Raw genomic sequence first — 19,964 nt, 5'->3', positions numbered from 1 at the left:
AAAACAACTCTGTGCTGTACTGTTTTGGTGGGAATAAATGTTTGACAATTTCTCCTCCTTTTCTTATGGACATTTGCCTGTTATATTTTCAATTTCATCTGGGATGAGATTTCTTAGAAAATAATCCATTTCATCATAGTTCTCAAGTTAACTTACAATGAATGAGCAAAGAGGTGTTTCAGGATTCTTTCAATTTCTTCTGTTTCTGTGATTTTTCCCATTTTCTTTCTTTCCTCCTTGAGAAGTTAAGCAAGTTAAAGTGTTTCTTTTCTATTCCCTCTCTCCCTCCATTCAACAAACAGCTCTTAGGTTTACTTACTAGTTCTTGTGTGTTCTGGTTTTCTAATTAATTAATTGCAAATTTATTTCTATTTCTCCTTTTTATTTTTTAATTTAATTTTTAAATTCAAGTATAATTACCATTCAGTGTCATATTAGTTTCAGGTGTACAGTACAGTGATTCAGCAGTGCTTTATACATTTCTCAGTGCTCATCAAGATAAGTGTACTGTTAATCCCCTTTTATCTATTTTACCCCCCCCACTCCCACCTCTAGCAACTACCAGTTTGTTCTCTGTATTTAAGAGTTTGTTTTTTGTCCCTTTTTTCTTTTTTTGTTCAATTTGTTTTGTTTCTTAAATTCCACATGTGACTGAATCATATGGTATTGATATTTGTGTGGTATATGTCTTTGTCTTAAATTTTTCCCTGATGGTAAGTGATATTAAGGAACTTTTTGTGTGTCTGTTGGCCATCTGTATGTCTTTGGAAAAGTGTTTATTCTGCCAATTTTTAATTGGATTATTTGTTTTTTTTTATGTTGAGTTGTGTAAATTCTTTATATATTTTGGATATTAACTCCTTATCAGATGTATCATTTGCAAATATCTTCTCCCATTCAGTAGGTTACCTTTTTGTTTGTTGACAGTTTCCTTTGCTGTGCAAAAGCTTTTTGTTTTGATCTAGTTCTCATAGTTTAATTTTGCTTTTGTTTCCCTTGTCAGAGGAGATGTACCTAGAAAAATGTTTCTATGGCCAATGTCAAAGAATTTACTGCCTGTGTTTTCCTCTAGGAATTTTGTGATTACAGGTCTCATATTTAGGTCTTTAATCCATTTTTTAGTTTATTTTTGTATATGGTGTAAGAAAGTAGCCATTTCATTCTTTTACATGTGGTTGCCAGTTTTTTCCTGCACCATTATTAATTTTTTTTTGTTATCCCTTTCTTTTTAACTTCTTGAGTTGAGTGCTTAAATAATATTTTTCATTCTTCTTTCTTTTTTTTTTTAAGATTTTATTTATTTGAGAGAGAGTGAGAGAGAGAGCATGAGAGCTGGGTGAGGGGCAGAGGGAGAAGCAGACCCTCCACTGAGTAGGAAGCCTCCTGGGCAGGGAGCCCGAAAGGGGGCTGGATCCTTGGACCCTAGCTAGGATCACGATCTGAGCCGAAGGCCACCACTTAACCCACTGAGCCACCCAGGTGCTCCTCTTCCTTGTTTCTTAATATTTTTAGCCATATCACTTGATAGCATAATTATCTTGTTTTTCTATATAGTTAAAAAAATCAGTATATTACTTTTCTTGATCGTTATCTTATAGATAGCCTACATTTTCAGTTTTGATTTCTTTCCTCTTTGATGCAAAAGTGAACAAAACTTTAAAAATATCCTGGTGGTAGAGTTCTTTTGTTTTCTAGTTTTGTTATTATTTGTTTTATTGCGTTATGATCACAGATGTCTATATTGCTTCTCCATTTTTGGAACTTGTTTTCTTTGTTTCCAAATAATCAATTTTATGAATTTACCAGTGGATCTTAGAAAGAAGTTATATTCTCTATTTTCAGAGTATATTGCTTAGAAATACCTTATTTTTATATTTTGTATATTCTGAGGTATTTTTTGTCTACTTGTTCTGTCATCTGTTGGAAGAAAAGAATTAAAGTTTACTATTGCTGAGACTTTATTCTCTAGTTTAAAACTTGTATTTTCTTTAAGCTTTTTTTTTTAATGGATAATGATGCTGTATAATTAGATATTTATAACAATCATCATTTTGGCTTGTATCCTTTAAGATTATAAGCTGTCTTTTTTCATTTAATGCATTTTGCTCTCCAATCAAACTCACCTGAAGTTAACATCATGAACTCTGGTTTTGTGTGTGTGTGTTTTCTTCTTTCTTTTCTTTGGTATTTTCTGCTATAGCCTTTGCCCTTCCTTTTATCTTTCAGCCTCCCTGAGTAACTGAATCTAAGATATTCCTCTTACATGCAGCAGGTAATTGGATTTTGCTTTGAGATTCAGTCTAAGAGACTTTTCTTTTAATAGGTTTGTTTAGGCCATGTGTATTTATGGCAATATATGGTTATTTGTAGGTTTGTCATCATGACTTTGTTGTTAAATTGACAACATGAACTATAGTTCTGCTTTGTGGGGTGTGTGTGTATTTTCCGATAATTCAGAAGATTTATATTTTTGTTTTAGCATTTATCTTTGTAGTGCGGGATGGGGCAGACTTGGAAAGTTCTACTTCTTCCTACAACCCCCAAAATTAATAAGATTGTATTCCTCCTTATATCTCTTTACATTTAAATATACATTTAAATATGTATTTTACATATTTACATTTATATCTTTACATTTAAATATGTAATGCTAATACTTGATTTTTCAGTTTTAAGGTACGTCTTTTGACCTCAAGTATATTTTCATCAGTGACTGCAAACCCACCCAATGGTTGCTTAACTAATAAAGACATATGCTGTCTCAGTATTAAGAAATCCAGAAGTAGGATAGTTCTGTTATCTCAACAATGCCAATCAGAGCCCAGGTTCCTTCATCTCATTGTGTCTCTTTCACTTTGTTGTCTTCAGCAGGTAGGCGTTTTTTCTTTCTTTTTTAAAATTTAAATTCAACTAATTAACATATAGTGTATTATTAGTTTCAGACATAGAGTTCAATGACTCATCAGTCTTATATAATACCCAGTGCTCATTAGGTCCTGTGCCCTCCTTAATGTCCATCACCCAGTTACCCCATCCCCCCACACCCTTCATCCAGCAAGGCTTTCATTCAGAATAGATAGAGTTTCCCAGAAAAACAAAAGTTAAAGGAATTCATGACCAGGAGCAAAACCAGCCACATCCCCAACATACACGACGCCATTGGCCTGTGGGTCCCAAATCCACAGTCCTGCCGCCCTCCCGCTCCAGTCAGCAGGCATGGCCTTGCCACCTGCTCAGTGCCAAGTCAACACGACTTCACCTCAGATTGCCAAGGACTCAAATTGACATTCTTCTCAAATTCCAGCCCCTGTGCTCAAGTTTGGGCATGAAAATGGACAAAATTATAACAGCCAAATGAAGAAACCCAAATAGTGACACTAATTCTGCAGACTGCATAATGGATAAAAGGAGTGTGCTAGGCTGAGAACATTTCCAACAAGCACATCGAGGAATAATACATACAGCATGATTCTGGTTCTAAAAGAAACAAACCTGGGAGAAATAAAACAAGTCAAAATCAAAGAGGGATACAAACCATAAGAAACTCTTAATCACAGGAAAAAAACTGAAGGTTGCTGGAGGGGAGGGGGGCATGTAGACTTTTAACTTCATGATTGTCTCTTCTTGGTTGCAGTTATAGGCATGAACTTGCTGTAGTTTCGTGGCAAGGGATAGATAAGTGCTGTTTTGTCTTATATTTCTTTTTTTTTCTGAGAAAACTGTAAAGCTTTATTGATAGAATTTAAGCCAAATTATCAATATAACAAAACACATGTGTGGCTTTGGCTTTTCTTCTTTTTAACTTATAACTGTCCATCACCTGCTTCTGAAATTTTAGCAGGTGCAAGATTAGGTGGAGTCTTCCCTTTCACATCAAGGCCATCTCCACACTCACCCAGTGTCTTCCAGACTGTTTCCTGGCTTTTGCTTTCCAGTTCAGGAACTTGGACCACAGGTACTCCTTCTTCTCTCTCTTGTACAGGCTCATCGATTCTCAGTTGGTGGTTCCTCTTGTGATGTTTTTTTTATCTGGCTGGGGAGCAGCCACAGGTGTGTCCAGCTTAGAAGACTCTTTTCTATCTTCCCTTCCTCAGGATCTTGATCTTCCTCACACACTCGTATTCTGCAACTTAAACTCCTGGAAGGATGATCAAGTCTCAGACAGTAAGCTGCAATCTGCTCATCTAGGCACCCAGAACCCATTCTTACGTTTCTTCATAAGAGCAAGGAAGCAAATACCCTCTCCTGTGTGGAGTTGAATCACACGTTCATGCTAAAACCACTTATTTTATGGAAAATAGATTTACCAAGACGGACTTAGACTGATCAAGGATCATTCCCTGGACTTGGGGAAAGCCTCCTAGCTTTACCAACAAAGAAGCAGTGAAGGAGTTGTATAAGTCTCCATTGGTATCTGCTGCCTCTGCCTCTATAAGATGAGGAAATAAGCAGAAGTGTACTACTACCCGTTTTCCTAACCCTTTGCTCTCTTAACTTTTGTTAATTATACATTGCTATATATTAGGGCTTATAACATACCCAGTTCTTTTTTTTTAAGAGGTATTCATTTATTAATTATTTTAATTTCAGTATAGTTAGCATACATTGTTATATTAGTTTCAGATGTACAATGTAGTGATTCAACAATTCTATATATTACTGGGTGCTCATCAAGATTAAGTGTACTCTTAATCCCCTTTACCTATTTTACCCATCCCCCCACCCATCTCCCTCTGGGAACCATCTGTTCTTTATAGTTCAGAGTCTGTTTTTCGGTTTGTGTGTGTATGTATGTACATATAGATATATGTATATATGTGTGTGTGTGTGTGTGTGTGTATATATATGAATAAACTTGTCTCTTTTTTCCTTTTGTTCATTTGTTTTGTTTCTTAAATTCCACATATGAGTGAAAATATATGGTATTTGTCTTTCTCTCACAGACTTATTTTGGTTAACATTATATTCTCTAGATCCACCTATGTAATTGCAAATGGTGAGATTTCATTCTTTTTTATGACTGAATAATATATGAATATTTTTCAGTCATAAATGTTGTGATACATAGATAGATAGATATGTGTATGTGAAAGATGTTCAACATAGCTCATTGTCAGGGAAATGGAAATCAAAAGTAAAATGAGATACTGTCTCACACCTGTTAGAATGGTTAAAATAAAAAACACAAGAAACAAGAAGTGTTGGCAAAGATGTGCAGAAACTGTTGGTGGGAATGCAAACTGGTGCAGCCACTGTGGAAGACAGTAGAGAAGTTCCTCAAAAAATTAAAAATAGAACTACCCCAAGATCCTGTAATCACACTACTGGCTATTTACCCAAAGAATATGAAAACACTAATTTGAAAGAATATATGCACTCCTATGTTTATTGTAGCATTATTGACAATAGCCAAATTATGGAAGCAATCCAAGTGTCCATTGATAGATGGATGGATAAAGAAGATGCAGTACATATAACATATTCAGTCTATCCTATAACCATAATCTCTATATTTGTTTTGGTGTAGGATTTGCTATACTGTGAATTCAGTACTACTATTAGTTATTTTAGTCAGAGTCTTCTCATTCATTTCTTGATTGGCTGAAGCTCCTGTACTAGCAGTTTCTTCCATGGATGGTAAAGGGGAGGAAGGGAATCAAGTTCTTTGGGTTGGTTGCATGCTCAAAAAATGTTTGTTCAGCTGTCATTATACTTGAACAATGGTTTTATTGGATATAAAATACTTGGTCTCAATGTATTTCTTTGAGAATTTTTCCTTAGACAGGGGGAAATTATGGATTTTATCCTATTTCATTGTTTTGGTTATGCTGTTTGGAGATAGTAGTTATACATATATTTGATTTCTAACATTCATGTGTATCATTTTGCTGTAATTATTTGAAACATTTTATTTTTGCTGTAATCACTTTTAACTCAGTCATTTACATTTTATTCTGACTACTTTTCTCATTTGTGTCCTTCATGATTCTACTTTGTTTTCAGCAATATTTAGTCTTTCTAGGCTGTCTCTGATATGATCTTCATTCTTTTCTATTTATGGACACTGCTGATCTGTAAGTCATCTCTTTCTATTGCTTCACTTTATTTTATTTGAGCTCTTGTATATTTACATAGATTTTTTGTTTCATAGAGGCATATGCTTATTTTTTATTTCATGGCATTGTGTTTGGCAACAATTTTTATCTGTTCTGTGGCATTATTTTTTGCATGCCCCTCCTTTTTTTCCTGTGCATTTTTTTTCTCTTTTTGTGGCTTGTATATAATTTTTCCCCTTTTTTAAGGGTTGCCTTAAATGAGACATGGTCTTTCTGGAACAGCTATTTGTGCAAGGTTTATAGGAGACAAGAATCAATGCTGTCTATGTTCTGGACTAAAGAGCAGGTTTCTTTATGACATGGGGTTTATGTGTGTGATTTTTTAGCTTTTACTCTCCTTCTCACTCCTCTGCCTTCAGTTTTCTGAAAATATGGTATGTGCATGTGATTTGTTATTCATTTCCAGCTACCTGCTTTCTTTTGTGCCAGGGTTTGTCCAAGAAATCTCCTGCTGTCAGCTCATGCACCTGGAAGCATTATTCCAAAAAAGGGATAGTTTTTCCTATCAGGGTGTGATAGTTTGGTGAATGGTCCTCTGCTGGTTTTGTCTCCGATCTGTAGCCGCAGGTGTTCTCCTTTGATACCTTCCTGCAGCCCTCTTTGAGCTATTTGAGCTGTTACACAAAGTTTACATGTCTAATGCAGGGGAAATGATGTGTGCCCTGTTCTTTCAGATGCTGCAGTTGTTGACTTGTTCAGACTCTTATGGTCTCTCCTGATAATAACAAGAGTTAGGAAAGGCTGGCCTAGAGTCTTCTCTCCACCTGTGTTTCTATAGCCATATTGTGGCATCCTGTTCTCATGACATAAAGGTATAACTGTATCTGTGGTCTTTTATGAAACACAAAATAAACTGTCCTGTTAACAACTGACACCCTAAATCCAGGAAGTAACCAGATTTGCTTTAGGAATATATATTTCTCCAGGGCAAGATCCATATAGAAAGCATCTTTATGTATCTAAAATGCTTAGCACAGTGTCCATTTTATATATAACAACCTCTAGGGGACTATTTTCCTAGTGGAAGACTAGATACACAGAAGCAGCTTGTATGAGTTTTCTTGAGCTGCTGTAATAAATTATCAACTTATAATAACAAATTTATTCCTTCATAGTTCTGGAGGCAGAAGTTTGAAATTAAGGAATCGGCAGAGTTTTGCTCCGTTTGGAGACCCTAGGGAAGAATCATCCTGTCTCTAGCAACTTCTTGTGGCTCCAGGTGTTCTTGGCTTGTGGCTGCATAACTCTTAGTCACTGTATTTGTCTTCACATGGCCTTTTTCTTTGCATTCTGTGTCTTCTCTTCTGTTTCTTATAAGGACACTTGTCATTAAATTTAGTGCCACTACGTAATCCAATTTGACCTCATCTGAAGATCCTTAATTACATCTGCAAAGGCCCTTTCCCCGAAGAAGGTCCTACTCATAGGTTCTGGGGGTTAGGATGCATACATAACTTTTTAGGGACCACTATTCAAACTTAACTTCACTGATGTTTCTTTCTGTGTCACCTCTCTTCATTTATTCAACAGGTATTTACCAGCACTCCCTTTGTGAGTAGCACGGTTCTAGGGGTGTCAGAGTAGTGACTGGTATTACTACTAGTATTATTAGTATTGCTAGTATTTCTCTAGATGTTTAAAATTTAATCGAGATCTCAAGAACTATATTTGAAGAATAATATAAATTAAAACAAAAAACAAGGTAGAGTCATCTTGGTAACTAATATGAGAATTCCTTTGCTGGGAAAAATGACTTTCTTGAGACGATGCTTTGATAAGTTTGGGTAGGAGTTAAACTTCAAGGCCTGGCTGGTCCTCAGGTTTCTGATAGAAAGATGGATCTTATAGGCAGGAAGGTCAAGAAGGCATTGATGGTGGCATGAGCAGTGGTTTTTAGTGAGAGGCAAGCCAAATGGGGATTCATCATGTGAAATGCTTTGTTCTTTGTAACATAACCCTTCCTCATTACAAATATCAGTGAAACCATGGAAATCACAATGAAAATTTGTTGAGTAGATTTCCTTTGGAAGCCAGTGAAAGAATTGGGTTTTATTAAGACACACAATTATGTATGATTAAATGTAACTGAGTGATACTATTGATGCGTGCTACAGTTTTGGAGAAGGGCAAGATTTCTGTGGCTGGAGTTGTCTCTGGGAAGTGGATCTTGAGCTGAATCTTAAAGGCTGGTTGTAATGTGATTGAGAAAGAGGGCATTCTAGTGGTGAGTATGACACTGATGAAGGCAGGAATGTACCTAGGGCAAGTTTCGAACACCAGGTGAGTGGCCTGGTCTGGCTGGACTGTTGCATGCTTTCATTAGAAGTGCAAGATTGCACACTTGCTTGTAAGTGAATAATAGGACTTTCCTAAATAGAGCTATAGTTCTCAGCAAGGAGTGAGCCTTCCATAGCCTGTGAGTTGTTAGCATACTCCACAGTTAGGATCACCATTCATTTTTTAGTAAGATTTGGCCTTAACAACATTAAAAAAATAGAAGTGGACTGAGGGGATAAAGGAGACAGAGAAGAGCTGGTTAAGAATACAGAGAACAAGCCACCAGAGGTGGGAGACCTAGGACAGATTGGTGTCGTTGGGGGTAAAGTAGGAGCAAATTTTCAGAAGCATGGTTTGACCTATAAAACCACTGGCTCAGAGAGGTGAAGAAGGCATTTTAGCAACTTGGAGTTGCTATATTTTGCTTACAGTTTCAGGCCCAGGGGTGTGTGATTGGCTGGAGAGCATTACGCATCACAGCACAGAGAATTAAGGAGCAGGAGTGTGGTGAGGAGATGGAGCCTACTGAAAAGCATAGTAGTGAATGGAAGGAAGGTAGTGAATGGAAAGCCGTGCAGGCCATCCAGACAGGTAACTCTTCTTGCAGCAGAGAAGCTCTATACCCACCGGCTGAGAGAGTGGGAGGAAGCAGTGTAGGCACATGGATGCAAGGGCAAGGAGTGCCGAGCTACTGGAGAAGGTGGACAGGGACTGGGCCAAGGGCACAAGTCAGGCTGAGATTACTTGGCAGAGAAGGAACGTTCGCCCTCTGAATAGCTCAGCAGGTGGTTCTGAGTGAGAATACCAGAGAAGGGGAGAGCACAGCCTTGACCTCTGGAAACCAGCCAAGTGTGGAGTCAGGGTCTTCTGTGCTCTGATGTGTAGGAGAGGTTTAATCTTTTGAGAGAGATGAATTCTGGCAGAGAATAGAGACTGAGGAGATATTGAGGGAAGATACTGAATTTATTTGATTATTAAAGTTTCGATGCAAGAATCATTCAGTTAAAACAAAACAAAACAAAACGTTTACAGAGGGAGTGAGCAAAGGAGAGGCGCTGTGACAGTGATAACAAGCAAACATCTAGGGGCCTGGTAGTCAACAGATTCCCTGCCTCACTTGGAAAATGGGCAATGGGCACCATTGCATGCGTCCCCCCATGATGACAGCCCCAGGAGCTGAGTAGTGGCTTTCCCTTAAGGCAGGTATTAACAAAGAGGCATCAAGCACCCCCTATTTTAAAATGAGCTGCAAATAACTTGGGTCAGACACTTCTCCAGAGCTCAGTAAGAGTCGTCGGTAATTCTCACTAACTACATTGTGACTCCAGCCTTCCCCATCCCTCCTCAACTGATAAAAGAAGATCTGGGGTAGGGAGGAGAAGGAAGACGTTGTTACAGTTGTGAATTGCTGACCATCTGGCCAAATGTTACAGTGTTTCTGTCCCTTCCCATTGGGGGCTTCCAGCCTGCTTCAAAGTCCCATGAAAGGTGGACTCTTGGACAAGAGCCTCGGGATGTCACAGGAGATGGCCTCGCACTCCTGGCCAGATGTTGGCTGAGGTGAAGTGTTGGGGGCCGTGTTTGTTGTTATCATTGGCTTGGTGTGGAGCTAAGTGTGGTGAAGGAAGTGGGGAGACAGGGGTTGCAGGTGTCAGGGTGCATGGGAATGTGAAATTGGTGCCTGTTCTTGGCTTGGCTCTGATAGTCTGCCAAAGCTGACAGAGAAGGGACCCCGGGATGAGGTGTCTAGGAAGACAGAGGAAATATCCCCACCCCACATGAAAGGCCTGGAAAAGGATTTTCATGGTTTCTATGGCTCCATAAGAGAAGTAAAAATTGCAAAATGGGAAGCATGAGTTTTGGGCCTGATCAGGTGACATCTGGTAGGGGATGTCCCATTTAGCAAGATGGCTGAGGGCATGGGCCACTGACAGGGACAGCATGGAAACACAACTGCCCCCTCTCTGAGGGCATTCTCAGTTATGGACAGAGAGGGAGTGAAGCACAACATCCCTGCAGGTAAACCGCATCCACTTTCTATGTTCGTGAAGACCACTGGCTGCAGAGAGAACCAGATCCAGCCAGAGAGGGAGCAGGCAGGCCACCGGTATGCTATGTCAACTCTGCCACCTCTCAGCTCTCAGCCTCCCAACACACCGGAGGATTTTGGTCTGGGAGGTGGAGGACGGAGAAGACACCCTGGACACTGAGCACATCTCCTCTCTCCCTGAAGGGTGGGGAGAGGAGCAAGAGCAGACCAGGGTTCCTGCTCCCTTGCAGCCCCGACCTGAAGCTGGCCTGGCCCTGAGGACATGGAAGGAGAAGAGCTTTAAAGTGGATGCAGAACTGGAATTTAACAAAAAAATGGGTTTGAGTCTTAAATACTAGAATGACACTCTTCTAATAACTGAAAGTGATTGGAAAGTTGTAGAATCGCTCCACATGTTATTAAGGGACAGTAAAGTATGATTTGCTATGGCAGGAGGGACTGGGAAAAATACATCCATTTCAAGTTTGTATTCCGTTGACTGCAGACTGGACAATACCTGGTTATATGTAACATAGCAGGAGGAATATAGATACTAAAGTCAGACTGCCTTGGGTTTGGGTCCTTGCTCAGTCACTGACCTTCCACATGATTTTTGGCAAATTATTTTTCACTTTTTCCTTAACTGTGAAATGGGGATGGGTTGAAACAGCAACCTCTCAGGGATTTGGGGGAGGATTAAATGAAATAAGTTTTCAGAAGTGTCTGCACTGTGTGTGATGCCTACAGCATAGATCCTTGAAAGGGGGAGTGACTTTCATTATAACTGGTGACAGAGCTGATAAATTAAGAACTAATGGACAGTGCAGCTATCAGATATAGTTTGCAGTAGTTAGATGTGTTGAATCGGATAAGTATTTGATGTTTTCTAAATCCCAAACTATCTTTCTTGATGAAGGCAATATATTTTCAAAGCATTTTTCTGCTTAACTTGGAAGTTTAAAAGTATCTAACTAGAAGCTAATACTATGAAAACCATGAAAAAGGGCCTCTTGTCCCGATCAGAACGATGAGGAAGCTCCAAAGACGAGATCTGAGGCAGGGATTCTGCCAGCTTCAGAATGAGCCACACACATTTCACTGAGAAGATGCCCTGAAAAACATACTCTTGGCCTTCTGAGAGTGTTCCTTGGCAACCTTGGCAGGAGGGGATTTTCATGTTGCCAGCTAAAGCCCTGGCACTCGGGGCTAGTTTGGGTGTTAACTGCTCCCAGCCCCTTCTCCAACCCCAACCCAAGGAGCTTTTGTTTGTGCAGTGGCCATTGTATCTCTTCCCTTCTTCTCGTTGGCTCTGACCCAGACTTCCTCTCCACTGTCTCCAGCTGGGACATGCACATGGGAGGTTTGCTTTGAGAAGCTCCAGCTTTGGCATTGTCAGTTTCTTAGCTGGCTCCTCATCTCTCTCTTCACCGAAGTCATGCTGGCAAGATGGCGCCTGTCTAGTCCCTTGCTTGCATGGAAAGGGGCAGTTGTTGCAGAGCTTCGGGGTTAACATAAAGGCTTCTTCTACCTGATGTTGGTTGGTTTGTCCTGGGCAGCAGCCTTTGGGCATCCAGCAGGGAGAGATGTTCATTCTAGAAGTTGTTGGGTCTGTACTTGAAGGAAGTGTCATCTTAATCCTGGAATGAAAGCTTCTTGCCTCTAGGTCAGCAAACTCTCTGAGGGAGGGGGACTTTCCAACATCCTGTGTGGGCCTCCATGGAGTCTGAGGCCAGCAAGAAGGATTCAGTGACAACAAAGAAAAGGTTTGGGGAAGGAGAGGGGGAAGAAGAAGGAGAAAGATGAATGATAGCTGTGGATATTGAACACCCATTCCATACTCATCACATACTATCACTAAAGGTTAAGACAATCTCCCAGTGCTTTATGCTTGTTTGTTTTGATAGCTAACACTAGATAATGTTTACTATGTGTCAGGTTCTGCAGCAAATACCTTATTCTTTTTAACCCTTAATCTTCACTGTAAACCCACAACATAGGTAATACTATCTTCATTTCAGGGAAGGGGAAACTGAGACATGGAGCTATAAAGTGATTTTCCTAAGATCACACAGCTAGTAACTGGTAGAACCAGGTTTCAATCCCAGGGATTATATTTTCTTTTTCTCTTTTCTTCTTTCTCTCTTCACTCATACGGCAAACAAGTATCTTTTCCCTGGTTTATTTATTGACATATTTTTGTGACCTTTGAGGTGATTAGTGTTTAAAATGATGTTGAAATGTAGTGCTCAAGAGCTGTCCAGTGTTCCTGAGTGCAAGAAGGCCGTGATCTGCCCGACACAGAAAGTACATGTGTTAGATGAACTTTGTTCGGGCATGAATTACAGTGAGTTTGATGTTCATGAACACAGATATATTGAATATGGTGTCTTTAAAGAAACACACATAAAGCAAGGTTATATACTGACAGGTTGACAAAAATGTGATCATAGGTTCACAGGAACCTCACCTTATATCTCCCAAAAAGCCATGGTTTAATTTTCTCTAATTCATTGTTTGTGGTGACTTTATAGAATGTAACTGCCATGAATAATAAGACGCAGCTGTCTGTCTTTTTTTCTAGCAAAGATGATAACAAGTGTCTCCTGCCACCTAAGTTTGGCAAGATGTATAGTTATCTTTCCAAGCAGTGTGGTCATTTTGCTAAGCACTGTCACCACACAGATTTTCTTTCTTCAGTTCATAAAATCCCATACAGAGTATCTTACATGGTTCCTGACAAGCAGTCAGCACTCGGTAAATGCTGATTGAATGAATGAGTGAAGAAATGAATGAGCTAATGCATACTTCCAACCTACAAGATAACCTAGTCTAATATTCTAAGTCTTAAATGCATGAATGGACCTGGGAATCAATAGTTTCTTTTTTATTTTTTAAGTAAACCACAAAACTCTGGTAGCAAGTAGGTTTTCTCAAGTTGCCTTCTGGTTGATTATCTACTATTTATGGAGCACTGGCTGCCACATCACCTGTTTTATTGTCCTCATATTATCCACTATCTGAAATTATCTTGCCTTTTTGTCTAATTACTTATCATCTATCTCTCCTCATGTCAAGTATGTAGCCTCAAGAGAGTAGAGACCTTGTTTGTTTTTCCTGTTGCTGAATCTCCATCACCTATGATGTTTGGTCCAATAATGTGTGATTAGTAAATGTTTGTTCTTATTTAGTTTTAATTATTATAATGCTATGAACTGTATTCTTAGAGATTTTGACTTAGTGTGGGGAATCAGGAATGTGTCTTTAATACTGATTGAGTCAAACTGTGAAGGAGTAGGACTTAAGTAAAGCTGGTAAGGAGGATGTATTCCAGGCAGAGAGATCAGGATAAAACACAGCCTGTTGCACTGTGTGAGATGAAGTCAGCATATCTGGAGTTCAAGAGCCAGAGAGTGCATGCAGTGAACTGACAGAGGTGGGAGAGGACAGGGTATTCAGGGATCAGGAGGCTGTATGGGGATGTGGAGTTTTATCCTAAGAGCAGTGGGAAGCAACTAAGGAACTGTAAACAAATATCAATCTTGCTGCTCTGCTGCCAGGAGTGGGCTGACTGAGCACGGGAATGGCGTCATCATGGTGTCATCATTCGTCATCATGTCATCATTTGTGGTCTTGAAGATCAGGTGTTCAGTTTTGGAAACGTTGAATTCAGAGTATCTAATACCTTCAAGATTGACTTGAGGATGTCAAATAGACAGTGGGGATATACTTCTTTGGGGAGTCTGAGATGAATATACACATTTGGGTGGCAGTATTTGAAACAAGGGCACTGAAATGGTCTAAGGAGAGAGTATAGAGTTAAGAAAAATAGAGGGTTCAGTCTGAGCCTTGAGGAACTTCACCTTTTAAAGACTCGATAAAGAAGGAGGAATAGAGGAGACAAGATGGGGGGGAAGTAGGAGGAGGCGCCTTTTCAACCTGTACCCTAAAGTGAGCTGATTACCTACCAAAGAACTCCGATCACCCATGAAATCAGCCTGAGATCAGAATTATACACGTCTGGATCTCTACGGGGGCCAGAAGATGCCAGTGGGCAGGTAAAGTGGAGTGGGAACGTCGGACTGATATCGGAAGATAAACAAAAGGGGGAGGGAGCCACCAGAGGCGACCGATTGGAAAATAATACCCCAATACGAGAGTGCCCTGCATCTGGGGACCAGCATTAACTTGGAGTCTTGTTGAAAGCACTCAAAAGAGCAAAGGATCGCGCGGGGAAATTGTGGGAATTGGGGCGGCTAGGGACAGGGGCTTAAGTCCCCAGACCCAGGACAACCTCCCCTGGCGCTGAGCCAGAGAGTGCGGCGGAGAAACCTGGTCTTTGTCCCTGAGCCACCAGTGCACCCGAGAACGGGTGGAATCCGGCTCCCGTGAGGGGCTGGGAGCCACACCAGACGGCAGAACGCGCACCTTACTGGAGATGCGTGCGTGCCTCAACCTCCCCTGAGAGAGCTGCACGAACGCCCAGCCTGGTGTTCTCGGACCCACGCGGCGATAGAGCCGATAGAGCCGATAGAGCTGGAGGCGCCGCGCCCCAAACCCTCCCCTGGGAGAGGTGCGCGCAAGCCCGGTGCTCTTAGCCCCAGCCAGCGGGAAAATCTCAGTGTGCGATGGCTGCTTGGAACCTCTCTGGTGGTCTGGAGCTGCCCAGACAGCCACAGCTGCCTTGGTTTTGCGTACAAGCAGGAGATCCTGCGTCCCCAGGGACCGCGACTCAGAACCTGCTCTGCCAGCGGCCCAGCGGCTGCAGCACCTGCAGGGGAGCAGACTGAGGCTTCTCTCTCTGAGAGGGGGGTTGGGGTACACTTTTCTTTCCTCTAAACCTCCAAAAACCATCAAAAGCTGTCAAGGCGAGAGAAAAGAAGTGAACAAACATAAAAACCTCCAGAGAACAAAAACCTGAAAAAACTGTTTTTCTCAGAGCCCACCCCCTTGAGGGGGTCGGGAGGACTTAACTCAGGGAACATCATTGACTGAAAACCCACGTGGCAGCCCCCTCCCCCAGAAAACAAATCAGGAAAGAAAAAAAAAAAAAAGACTACAAGAGAACAACCACCACTACTTCATAGATACAACTTTTATTTTTAACTCTTTCCCACTATTCTGGTTCATTTTTTTTTCTTTTTTTATATAGATAATTTTTTAACCTATTTACCATCACAGTGAGATGTCCAGTACATCAAATTCCATGATAAACTTCTAACCTGAATTTTTTGATACATACACATGTGTTTTTCTTTTGCTTTTGTATTTTCTTAATTTTTAAAAAATTTTTTAATTTAGTTTAGTCCAGTTTATTCCTTTTTTATTTTTATTTTCTAATATTCATATAGAGTTAAACTTCAAGGTAACCCCCTTTCTCCAAGCAATGCTACCCCTATAGGTGAACCAATTTTTAATCCCCCTTTTTCTTAGGAAAGTTGAGTCCTTTAACAAAGATATCAAGATACATCCAGGAAGAATCAAAATAACCTTCCTCGCCCACACCGAGAATCTATAACCATGCTCCCATCTTTTTCTTCTGCCAGTGTCTCTGTGTATTTATGTTTGTCCTGATAGTATATAAATCTTATACTTGGGGTTCTTCTTGACAAGGCCCCTCCTTTTTTTGCTTATATATATATATATATATTTTCTCTCATCATATACTTTTATCAGTCTTTTTGTTTGTCTGTTTTTGTTTGTATACGTCATAAATCTTACCCTGGGGCCCATTTGGGCTGAACCTTCTCTTTTATCTTCCCCTTTTTTCCTGTCTCTCTCTCTCCCTCTTTTTTCTTTTTCTTTTCTTTTTTCTCTCGTTTGGGTGGGGAATCCTGAGTGCTCAGAAGCGTTCCAGGGTGCACCTTGACTGCACCACGGTCAATACATCCAGCTACATCTGTCCAGTCATCTCTCCCCAAAATGACTAGGAGGAGGAATCCCCAACAGAAGAAAAATACAGAGGATGGGCCTTCTGCAACAGAGCTAATGGCTATCAACATAGACAATATGTCAGAAAGAGAATTCAGGCTAACAATTATCCAGGCAATAGCTAGGTTGGAGAAAGCCATGGATGACCAAACGGAATTGATTAGGGCAGAATTGAAAGCGACCAGGGAGGATGTTCATAATGTTAGGGCAGAGCTGAAGGCCACCAGGGATGAGGTTCACAACGCTCTCAATGAGTTCCAATCTAATCTAAATTCTCTAAAAGCTAGGGTAACTGAGACAGAAGATAGAATTAGTGATCTGGAGGACAAACAGATAGAGAGAAAGGATCAGGAGGAAGCCTGGAACAAACAGCTTAGAAGCCACGAAAACAGAATCAGGGAAATAAATGATGCCATGAAACGTTCCAACGTCAGAATTATTGGAATCCCTGAAGGGGAGGAGAAAGAAAGAAGTCTAGAAGATATAGTGGAACAAGTTTTTCATGAAAATTTTCCCAATCTTGCGAATGGAACAAGTGTTCATGTACTAGAAGTAGAAAGGTCCCCCCCCCCCAAGATTATAAATTAAAAAAAAACATCCAGGCACCTCATAGTAAAATTGAGGAATCATAATTGTAGATACAATCTCTTGAAAGCCGCTAGGACAACGAAGCTCCTTACATACAGAGGAAAGCCCATCAGAATAACGTCAGACCTGTCCACAGAGACCTGGCAAGCCAGAAAGGGCTGGCAAGATATATTCAGGGCACTAAATGAGAAGAACATGCAGCCAAGAATACTTTATCCAGCAAGACTGACATTCAAAATGGATGGAGAGATAAAGAGTTTCCAAGACCGGCAAGGCTTAAAAGACTATGCAACCACCAAGCCAACACTGCAGGAAATATTAAGGGGGGTTCTATAAAAGAGGAAAAATCCTAAGAATAGCATTGAACAGAAATATAGAGACAATCGACAGAAAGAAAGACTTCAAAGATAACACAATGTCAATAAAAACGTATCTCTCAATAATCACTCTCAATGTGAATGGCCTAAATGCACCCATGAAACGACACAGGGTTGCAGATTGGATAAAACGACAGGACCCATCCATATGTTGTCTACAAGAGACCCATTTTGAACCTAAAGATACACCCAGACTGAAAGTGAAGGGATGGAGAAGCATCTTTCACGCCAATGGGCCTCAAAAGAAGGCCGGGGTAGCAATTCTCATATAAGATAAATTAGATTTTGAACTAAAGACGGTAGTCAGAGATACAGAAGGACACTACATCATTCTTAAAGGGACTATCCACCAAGATGATCTAACAATTGTAAATATCTATGCCCCCAATATGGGAGCAGCCAATTACATAAGAAAACTATTAATCAAGATAAAGAGTCATATTGATATGAATACATTAATAGTAGGAGATCTTAACACGCCTCTCTCAGAAATAGACAGATCATCGAAGCAGAAAATCAATAAATAAGAGCATTGAATGACACATTGGACCAGATGGACCTCATAGATATATACAGAACATTCCACCCTAAAACAACAGAATACTCATTCTTCTCAAGTGCACATGGAACCTTCTCCAGAATAGACCACATACTGGGTCACAAATCAGGGCTCAACCGATACCAAAAGACTGAGATTATTCCCTGCATATTCTCAGATCACAATGCTTTGAAACTGGAGCTCAATCACAAGGAAAAGTTCAGAAGGAACTCAAATACCTGGAAGCTAAAGACCACCTTGCTTAAGAATGCTTGGATCAACCAGGAGATCAAAGAAGAACTTAATTTATGGAAACCAATGAGAACGAAGACACTTCACTCCAAAACCTATGGGATACAGCAAAGGCGGTCCTAAGGGGGAAATTCATAGCCATCCAAGCCTCCCTCAAAAAAATTGAAAAATCCAGAATACACCAGCTGTCTCTACACCTTAAAGAACTAGAGAATCAACAACAAATCAAACCAACTCCACACATAAGAAGGGAAATAATCAAGATTAGAGCAGAGATCAACGAGGTAGAAACCAGAGATACAGTAGAACGTATCAACGAAACTAGAAGCTGGTTTTTTGAAAGAATCAATAAGATCGATAAACCATTGGCCACACTAATCCAAAAGAAAAGAGAGAAAGCCCAAATTAATAAAATTATGAATGAAAAGGGAGAGATCACAACTAACACCAAGGAAGTAGAAACAATCATCAGAAGCTATTATCAACAGTTATATGCCAATAAGCTAAGCAACCTAGATGAAATGGATGCATTCCTGGAAAACTATAAACTCCTAAAATTGAACCAGGAAGAAATTGACAACCTGAATAGACCAATATCTAGTAATGAGATTGAAGCAGTGATCAAAAACCTCCCAAAAAACAAGAGCCCAGGACCTGACGGATTCCCTGGGGAATTCTATCAAACTTTCAAAGAAGAAATAACACCTATTCTCCTGAAGCTGTTTCAAAAAATTGAAGCAGAAGGAAAACTTCCAGACTCTTTTTATGAAGCCAGCATTACCCTGATCCCCAAACCAGGCAAAGACCCTACCAAAAAGGAGAATTTCAGACCGATATCACTGATGAATATGGATGCTAAGATTCTCAACAAGATCCTAGCAAACAGGATCCAACAGCACATTAAAAAGATTATCCACCATGACCAGGTGGGATTCATCCCTGGGTTACAAGGATGGTTCAACATTCGCAAATCAATCAATGTGATAGAACAAATCAATAAGAGAAGAGAGAAGAACCACATGATCCTCTCCATTGATGCAGAAAAAGCTTTTGACAAAATCCAGCATCCGTTCCTGATTAAAACGCTTCAAAGTATAGGGATTGAGGGAACATTCCTGAACTTCATCAAATCTATCTATGAAAAACCCACAGCAAATATCATCCTCAATGGGAAAAAGCTTGCAGCCTTCCCATTGAGATCAGGAACACGACAAGGATGCCCACTCTCACCACTCTTGTTCAACATAGTATTAGAAGTCCTAGCAACAGCAATCAGACAACAAAGAGAAATAAAAGGTATCCAAATTGGCAAGGAAGAAGTCAAACTCTCTCTCTTCGCAGATGACATGATTCTTTATATGGAAAACCCGAAAGACTCCACCCCCAAACTACTAGAACTCATACAGCAATTCAGTAATGTAGCAGGATACAAAGTCAATGTCCAGAAATCAGTGGCTTTCTTATACACTAACAATGAAAATACAGAAAGGGAAATTAGAGAATCGATTCCATTTACTATAGCACCAAAAACCATAAGATACCTCGGAATAAACCTAACCAAAGAGGTTAAAGATCTGTACTCGAGGAACTACAGAACACTCCTAAAAGAAATTGAAGAAGACACAAAAAGATGGAAGACCATTCCATGCTCTTGGATGGGAAGAATAAACATCGTTAAAATGTCTATACTGCCCAGAGCAATCTATACTTTTAATGCCATTCCGATCAAAATTCCACCAGTATTTTTCAAAGAGCTGGAGCAAATAATACTAAAATTTGTATGGAATCAGAAGAGACCCCGAATTGCTAAGGAAATGTTGAAAAACAAAAATAAAACTGGTGGCATCACGTTACCTGAT

At 40.1% G+C, this 19,964-nt stretch overlaps 1 protein-coding gene across 5 annotated transcripts in view; it reads left to right on the top strand.

Annotated features, from left to right (window-relative positions):
- CPQ (carboxypeptidase Q) overlaps positions 1 to 19,964 on the top strand; it is a 465,885-nt gene that overhangs the window by 31,760 nt on the left and 414,161 nt on the right. The window lies entirely within an intron of this gene.

The sequence above is a fragment of the Martes martes genome (assembly GCF_963455335.1).
Source record: "Martes martes genome assembly, chromosome: 4".
Lineage (NCBI taxonomy): Eukaryota > Metazoa > Chordata > Mammalia > Carnivora > Mustelidae > Martes > Martes martes.
Note: the sequence above shows the minus strand (reverse complement) of the source record. Positions and strands in the feature narration are given on the sequence as shown.